We start from the raw sequence: 9,800 nt of genomic DNA, 5'->3' as shown, positions 1-9,800 counted from the left end.
AGTGGGAAAGGGAGCGATCTCAAGAAAATTAGAGAGATCAAAAGAAAGTTCATGTAAAAATGATCATATTAAAAAATAAAAACTGATAGATGTAATGTTCTGTTGTCCCCAGAAACTGTCGATCGCTCTCTCGGAGGAGATCTGCTGTCTCAACTCAATCCCAGACTAGACTTTTCTTCCTGTAGAGAGCCGTCCCAACTCTGTCCTAGAGTAGACTCACTCCTTGCTCAATGTTGTCTTCTTTTATCCTCCCAGAGAATGGGAGTGTGAGAACTCAAGGGCTTGTGGGAAAATTACTTCAACCAATGAATTCGCTCCTTTTTTTTTTTGTAGCATTTAAAGATTTCTTTTTTTTTTTAATTTTTATTTTTAAAATTTTATAATTATAAATTTTTGACAGTATATATGCATGAGTAATTTTTTTTATAACATTATCCTTTTTATTCATTTTTCCAAATTTTCTCTTCCCTCCCTCCACTCCTTCCCCTAGATGACAGGCAATCCCATACATTTTACATGTGTTACAGTATAACCTAAATACAATATATGTGTGTAAATCCCATTTTCTTGTTGCACGTTAGAACTTGCTCCTTTTAAAGGTTGTGTAAACTCCTTTTCATATGTAAACTCCTCCTCAGAAGTTCAAAGGGGTAAACTCCCCTTAAAGGCCAGAACCAAAGGTGTGAACTAGAGAACTGTTAAGTACCGACTTAGCACTTAGTAAGAACCTAACAGATAGAGATTTAAAAGAAGCAGAAAAGATTAAGAAGAGATAACAAGAATACAAAAGAACTATACCTGAAGGTCTTAACATCATCAATAACCACAATGGTTTGGTTACTGATCTAAAGCCAGATATCCTGGAGAATGAAGTTAAGTGAGCTTGAGGAAGCATTGCTAACAATAAAGCTAGTGAAGATGATGGAATTCCAGTCGAGCTATTTAAAATCTTAACAGATGATGCTTTAAAATACTGCATTCACTATGCCAGCCAATTTTTAAAAATTCAAAAGTGCCCATTGGATTGGAAAAAATCAGTTTACATCCCAATCCTGATGAAGAGCAATGCCAGAGAATATTCAAATTACTGAACAATTGTGCTCATTTCACACACCAACAAGGTGTTATGCTTAAGAGTCTGTAAATTAGGTTTCAATAATCTGTGAAAAAGCAGGCTCTTAAAAAAATAATCCCAATAGTATTTTATTTTTCCAATTACATGTAAAGATCATTTTCAATATTCATTTTTGTAAGATTTTGAGTTTCAAATGTTTTCTCTCTTCCTCCCTTACCTCCCCTTCCCCGAAACAGCAAGCAATCTGATATAGGTTATACATGTACAATCATTTTAAACCTATTTCCACATTTGTCATGTTTGTGAAAGAAAAGTCAGAACAAAAAGAAAAAAAAACACAAGGAAAAAAAAAAGCAAGCCCCCCAAAAAAAGTGAAAATAGTGTGCTCTGATTTACATTCAGTCTCCATGGTTCTCTCTCTGGATGTATTTGGTATTTTCTATTCCAAGGCTACTGGAATTATCTTGGATCGCTACATTTCTGAGAAGATCTAAGTCTACCATAGTTGATCATTACATAGTTTTGTTGGTTCTGTGTACACTTCTGCTCACTTCACTCAGCATCAGTTCATGTAAGTCTTCCCACGTTTCCTGAAATCAGCCAGAGTATGCCGGATTTTAAATTTTTTTTTTTCTAAGGCAATTGGGATTAAGTGACTTGCCCAGGGTCACACAGCTAGGAAGTGTGAAGTGTCTAAGGTAAGATTTGAACTCAGGACCTCCTGACTTCAGGGCTGGTTCTCTACCCACTGCACCAAGTAGCTGCCCCCAGGATTCTGGTTTTCATAGAGGTAGAGGAGACTAAATTTTCATCATTCACTTCATGGAGAAAGCAAAGGAGTTAGAGAAAAACATATACTTCTAGTTGGCTCTTCTCAGTGGTTCAATGATCCAAGGCAATTCTGATAAACTTTGGATAGAAAACGGCATCTGTGACCAGAGAGAGAGAGAGAGTATGGAGACTGAATGTAAATCAACACAGGCCATGTTCACATTTTTTTTCTTTTTCTCCTTTTTCACTTGTGTTTTTTCCCTTTTATTCTGATATTTCTCTCCTAACATGATTCATAAAGAAACATGTATTTTAAAATTAATGTACATGTATAACCAGAAAAAGAAAATAATAAAAAATAAAGAGATATATCTAAAAAACAAACAAAACATCTGCTTCTGTTTCATTGACTACACTAAAGCCTTTGCCTATGTGGGTCACATCAAAATCTGGCAAGTTCTCAAAGAGATGGGATCGCCAGATCACCCTGCTTGGGTCCTGAGGAACAGGTATATGGGGCAAGAAGCAACAGTTGGAATAAAACATAGAACAATCGATTGGTTTAAGATAGAGAAAAGAGATGACAAGACTGTATATTGTCCCCTTTTAATTTAATTTATATGGAGAATATGTCATGTGAAATGCCAGGCTGGGTGAATCAAAAGCTGGAATTAAGGTTGCTAGGGGAACTAAGAACAATTTCGGATGTGCAGATGATACCGCTCTGATGGCAAAAAGTGAAACAATTAAGGAGCTTCTTGATGGGGGTGAAAGAGGGGAGTGTAAAAGCTGGTTTGAAGCTTAACATAAATAAATAAAAAGCAAGATTTTGGCAACTGGTCCCCTTACTCCCTGGCAAACAGAGGAAGAATAAATAGAATTGGAGTCAGATTTTATATTCTTGGGCTTAAATATCACTACAACAGTGACTGCAACCATGAAATTAAAAGATGCTTGCTTCTTGGAAAGAAATCTGTGCCGAATCTGGACTGCATACTAAAAAGCAGGGACATCACCTTGCTGACAAAGATCCATAGAGTCAAAGCTAGAGTTTTTCCAGTAGCAATGTATGGCTGTGAGATTGGATTATAAGGAGAGCTGATCCTTTTGGATCTGATGGTAGAGAAGATTTTGGAGAGTCCCTTGAACTACAAGGAGATCAAATCAAACCAGCGATTAATTCGGGCTATTACCCAAAAGGCCAAATACTGAAGCTGAAACTTAAATACTTTGGCCACATAATGAGAAGACAGGACTCCTTGGAAAAGACCCCGAAGATGGGAAAGATTGAAGCCAAAAGGAGAAGGGGATGGCAGAGGAAGAGATGGATGGAAAGAGTCACAGAAACAGCAAGCATGAGCTTGGACAGACTTCCTGAGAGAGTGGAGGAGAGAAGGGCCCACAGGGTTATTAAGAGTTGGACCCAACTGAATGAATGACTGAACAACACAACAAAGACTGAGGATGTGAGACAGACATCTTACATCAGGGGATATATATATATATATATGTATATATATATATACATATACATATATATGTGTACATATATATATATGTATATATATACACACACACACATATATATATATGTATATATACACACACACATATATATATAATACATATATATATATATATATATATATATATATACACACACACTATTAAGTACAAAACCAACCATGCTCTTTGATTTACTGGTTTCATTGCTGGGATTTTCTTTTCCTGAAAATATCATGAAAGGGGAAGTAAAAAGAACTAGTCTTATTCCCAGGTGCTTAGCAACAATAGGAATAATAAAAATAATAATGAATGAAAGCAACTCATGAACGTGATGATTAGGGAATAGGTTTAAAAAAAAGTCTATATTCATGTGTAACATGCCCAGAGCATGGCCATCCCTGGTATAAACTGCTTTGTGTGTCCAATTCATCAACTCTCTCACTTCCCTTTATGTAAGTTGAGGTGGGAGCTGGAGAGGCACAATGAGCTCAAAACAAAAGCATCTCTCCAAGTAGCACAAAAAGGAAATTTCTACCCTCTTAGACTAGAATATCCTCCCCACTCTCTAGCAACCTTAGGGCAAACTCTTTCATAGACATCAATGGAGAGAGTGAACAAGCAGCAGAAATTGTGCATCAATTGGTAAAAACTAAATGTGGATGGGTCAGTGTTATCTCGAATAACAGGGCGCCTCTCGTGATGTTCCCATGCTGCTGCTCGCTGGGAGGAGACGTGGAAATATTTCAGCCAGGCAGCTTGCTTTACACAGGTCACTGAGTCTGTCTTTGCAGGGCACATTCCTCCACTGGTTGGCCAGAGTTCCCAAAAAGTCTCTGATTTTTGGTCAAGTTGAAATTCTTGGCTAATATTTTACTGTAACTGCTGGCTTCTTTCAGTAAAACCTAGAACCCTCACCTTCAGACCAGTGGGAAGCCTGGCTCTTTTTCTTCAACCTTTCCAGAGTTGGTTTTCCCATAAAAACAAACAAACCAAACCAAAACAAACAAAAAACCCCTCTCAATTTCTCCTTCTTATTCATTTAAGTAAATGGGCAGAGGTGTCCACAAGGCAATCTACGTCCAGGTTCAAGTCATTTGTTTCTGCCAATCGTGTGGGATACTTCTTGAATTTTTTGTGTGCAAACTTGGCCCTTTCTTCTGTTTTCTATACATTTGCACACTGTGTGATGTGGCATCTCAGGGTATGTGAGAGGATAGGAAAGGGGAAGGAGTTAAGTAGTGACCAAAATGATCAAATATGTTGGATTGCGACTGTGCCACAGAATCTCTTTTTTTTTCAATTAAAACAAAATTTAAATCCGAGTCAGCACGAGAGCAAGTGCTGCCAACTGCCAAGACAGCCGAGAGCAATAATTTAGTATGATATTCAGCAACAAGGTCAAAGTGGAGTCTACGTGAGTCAGAGCTCTGCATAGACCCCCACTGCCCCCGGTACCATCAAGATTCAGGTGGACCGGGCCGAGGCCCGGAGAGCTGGAACAAGTGAATAGTAAGAAAAAGCGTCCTGAAAGCAATTCAGCTTGACTCTTATCCCAATTTATTATTCATTTGTATTCTCTGTTCCAGATGTACATACTAATGGACAAATTCTACAGGTGCTCCATGTAAATGCACATCAAAATCTGGTTAATGAATACTCTTTATCTACTTGGTCTGTCCTGTGTGGATGGTCAGGCTGAACTTTTCCATGTGGTTACAGCAGGAGGTTCTGCTGAGTCTCAGGAATTGATATGAACAGCACAATGTTTACATGAACAGGATCATCTAGAGAACCTCAACACTCTATAGGAAATCCCTTTTCTGTATGGACTCTGCTGGACCCATTATCAGAAGACCGTTGAATAGGGGTTTCTGTTATTAAATCTTCCAAAGAGCCTTGAATTACCTTGGTGTATGACTGGATATCTTGTTGTGAAAGATATCTGAAAAGGGTTGTCTTCTACTGAATCAATTGTAATCAACAAATAACAAACACAATAAGAATTTACAGTCTCTTCGTCTTTGAATCAACCATGAAATTGTAAAGCGGTGATTGATTGCTGAGTGCCATTTGCAAAATACTACTTGTTCCTATTTACACTCTCATTAAAGCTTTTGACTTGAGTATGAATAACTCTAATAAAATATTTTAAAATAGTAAAATATATTAAAATAAAAATTTTAATAAATAAAAAAATAAAATTTAAATAAAAAATTTTAATATTAAAAATTTTAAATGGAAGAAGAAACATTGAAATTGATAGTGATCATCTTTTGGTCACCTTTTTAAAAATTATTATTCTTGTTGCATTAATAAGATCCTAATTTTTTTCCTTCATGGCTTTGATAATTTATTTTCCTTTAATTAACTTATATGAGAGTGCATCAGCTCTCTCAGAATTGGTTCATGTACTGTAGACTTTTGGTCAAAATGAAGCTGTTTCCCCCATCTTTGTTCTCTTCAGAGTGGTTTCTACCTTCTCTACAAGCCCATGTAGACCTGTGGGAGGTTCAAGTTTAGGGCTTTCACCATTTGTGTGAAACACAAACAGGGAACAGTTGGGTAAAAATGGAGTCAGCAAAATTTTCCCTGTTTCCTTCTGTTTGTGGTCCTCCTTCCATTTTGGTCCTTGAATGCCTTTGAGATGGCTTTATTCAGTTGAATGACTTGCCAAGTTTCCATTAAAATGCTTTCCCCCTCTACTGCTTCTCTTTGCTTTATGAGATAATGTCATCATCCTTCTTTTTAAGCTTTTACAATTGAGTTTTCTTCTAATTAGTGCTGTTTTTGGCAGCCATCTCTCTTTGTGTGACAAGTGAGTCAGATGCTTGCTGACTAAGGCGATTATTTAGTTCATTGGTTCTTCTTATTGCCATGCTTAACTTGTACTGGTTCAACTTCTGGATTAAATGATTATAGTTGGTGTTAATGTCATTTCTTTTGTCCATTTCCCCTTTTTTGATTTTTATTTTTTTGTTTAAAAAAATTGAATGTACTGTATCTTTCCCCCAATATCAGTATTATTAAAGAAAAAATTTTAACCTCAGTGCTAATAAGTCATGATTATAGACCTAATTCAAGAATATGTTTCATATCCACAACATATATTTTCTTGTCTCTTAAAGCTTTATCTATTTTGCATGAATCTATTTCATATAAAATATGAACTATTTTATATCGAATATAGTCACAGTTCTGATGAATATTTTTAAAATATTCCTTTGTGAAAGATGAATATATAACTGCTTGAAGAGAAAATCCAGAGGAGCAGCTGAAACTAGTTTAATCAAAGACCATAGAGATAGCTAAAGTAGTGGGAACACAGAAATACCCTAAAAAAATCCAGAAAATTCATTGACTCTATTTTATGATTACTGTGATTCACGGAGAGGAAAGACTTCTGTTTGTTTTCCACATGTGCTTTAGCTGTGGAGAGCATGAAACTCAGTAAATTGAAATGGCCTCTTGAAGCTGTGTATACAGAATATGTTGGCAAGATAATCACATTTTTTCCAGAGAAAATTAGATACTTTCAATAAGCAAAAACAAACCTTTTCAAAAACCATGTCCGTGACAGTAAAAGGATTGCTTGAATTGTATAAGGTTGCTCTTACAGAATTGCTAAGTATAAAAAGCCTCATTTGATAGGAAAAACATTGGTGCTACCTGTGGCTGCTGACGTGATCAGAGCAACATTTGATGAATCATAAGCTATCAAGCTTTAAATGGCTCCACTTCACATAAGGGGGTGGGAAGGAAAATGGTTTATTTCTGAAAGCCTTTTAAAAATCAATTAATCAACTGAAATCTTCCTGTTCTCACTGTAAGTGGATGAAACAACAAATGAAGTCAAAAGATGGTTATTTGATTGAATATGTTGTTGAAACTGATGTTAAAGAAGATATCTTACTTCACAAACTTAACTGATGGTAATGCCACATGAAAGTAAAATTTTAATATAATTAATGGAATTTTTAATACAAAAGAAGTAAAAGGGTAATATTGGGCTCTTCCATAACAGCTTGGTTTATGTTAGGAAAAAACAGAACCTAACAAGAATTAGTTTGAACTTTGGTTGATCAAGCAATTTGGACTTCTAATAATACTATCTAGTATTTACATAGCATTTAAGGTTTCCAAAATGCTTTACAAATATGATGATCACTTGTATCAAGAAAATTGAATGAGGAGTCATAGACACTTTCCCAAGCTATTATGAGAGTAATCAACATTATAGAAACAGTCCATCGAAAGGGAGGCTCTCATCTACACCCAGAGAGAGAACTGTAGGAACTGAATATAGATCACAACATAACATTCTCACTCTTTTTGTTGTTGTTCGCTTGCATTTTGTTTTCTTGCTCATTTATTTTCTTTTTTTAAAATCTGATTTCTCTTGTGCAGCAAGAGAATTGTATAAATATGTTTATACATATTGGATTTAAGATATATTTTAACATGTTTAACATATATTGAATTGCTTGCCATCGGGGGAAGAAGGAGAAAATCTGAAACACAAGGGCATGCAAAGGTCAATGTTGAGAAATTATCCATGCATATGTTTTGAAAATAAAAAGCTTTATTAAAAAAAAAAGAAAGGGAGGCTCTTTGCACAACTGAGAGACAGTATCGGAGCTAAGGATAGGGTTCTTTGCCCCTGCTGTGAAACACATGAGCTTCTTCATGCCAAAGTACTTCAGAGAATGTTGGAGCTGCAAGAAGAAGCTGATGTTTCCTTAATGATAATGAAAAGATGAAATGAATTTGCTTTATAACAGCATTTGGTCCACAATTTGAGTATTTGGTGTCTAGTTTTGAAAGAAAAAAAATCCCACGGTATTCTAAATGAATCAATGTGAGGTCTTCACATCCTCTGAGATGGAAAAATAAATTAAGTGAATTTATAAACTAGTCTTATGGATAGAAAATTTGTAATCTATTACATTTGACATGTTTCCCAATCAAAAACATTTTTTTGGTTGTTTCTGACTTTTTTTTTTAAACCCCCATTTGGTGTTTTCTTAATAAAGATAAAGAAATGTTTTTGTCCTTTTCCTTTTCAAATACATTTTAACACTTGAGGAAAACTGTGGCAAATAGGGTTAAGTGAATTGCCCAGGTTCACATAGCTAGAAGCCAGATTTGAACCTGGAAAAACTCTTGACTGCAACTCTTACTCTATTCCATTATGGTGCCACCTAGCTGCTCAACTGAAAAAAATACCTATTTTGCAAATGAAAGGGAAGAAAGCCAAGATCTGTTGATTTAATCAATCACTTGGTTGACAGAAGCAAGCCTCAGTTACCTTAGAGACCAGATATTACTAAAACAGGAATTCCTAATTATACTAAATTTGGTCTTACTCTCTCTGTAAGAGAGAATTTCTCGACTTATCTTATGAGAACATTTAGAAATAAGTGCTTGAAGTTTGAAAAACCTTGTGTTTTGCTTTGATTATGGACATATAAAGAGTCCTCCAGTTCATCAAGGGAAGCTGTGCACAATTTTCTGCTATTTAGCATATTATTCCTGTGAGTAGAATTCTCTGCCATGGCTTTGTAAAGACAAGATATTGATCTCAATTAATGGTTGCAAGAGAATTATGAGTAGCAATCTCATCAATGACAACATGTTTGGGAAAGATTTCCTTAATCACTACATATCTGTGAATGTTATATAACTTTTGTTGTACGTTGAAGGGTTTGGCTTATTGTAAGATCATAACAATTTACAACATTTTAATAAAATGATTTGCTCAGATTGTTCTTGTAGGAAACTGTAGGAGGGTTTGATGATTTTTGTTCTGCAAAGAAGGTGATATCGTTACATCATATTTGGAGTCTTTTGATGTGAAGAAATAGATAAGAATAGAAGAAAAATATGATATGGAAGTGATATAGACTTAACAGTATCCATATGGACCATCTTTCTTTTTGTAATGATAGGCAATAAAGCTGAAGGCATTGGAAAATCAATGGATTGTATACTTGGGACACAGAATAAATATATATTTTTGCTTTTATTATGGTCTATTTGGTTTGGTTCTACTCTATTAAAATGCTAAGGGTTTTAGATAAAATCTCATTCCTTCTTTTGTATGTTTATTTCTTGTTTTTCTGATGCTTACTAATTTTATAATAAAATTTTATGAATATCTCCTTTTGTCTCATTAATGTCAGTTCTTAATTAATGTCATTTGGAGAAGTATCTCATCAGATGCATCCTGAATACCTCTTTCCCTCCAGGAGTGCAGTGTGGTCAGATGATGGGGAAGCATCTAATGCATGCAAAAAAGCAACATGTCTTGTATTTAATGTGGAATTTAAAAAAACTATTCAAGAAAAAGAGAAAGAAAAAAAAATCCACAAATGTTGCTTTGAGATTCAAGGGTCAATGATCAATATATAAGCTTTTAGGGCAGCTAGGTGGCGCAGTGGATAGAACAACA

The sequence above is a fragment of the Sminthopsis crassicaudata genome, chromosome 2, assembly GCF_048593235.1.
Source record: "Sminthopsis crassicaudata isolate SCR6 chromosome 2, ASM4859323v1, whole genome shotgun sequence".
In the NCBI taxonomy this organism is placed as follows: domain Eukaryota; kingdom Metazoa; phylum Chordata; class Mammalia; order Dasyuromorphia; family Dasyuridae; genus Sminthopsis; species Sminthopsis crassicaudata.
The sequence above is the reverse complement of the archived record's forward strand: the minus strand, read 5'-3'. Positions refer to the sequence as shown.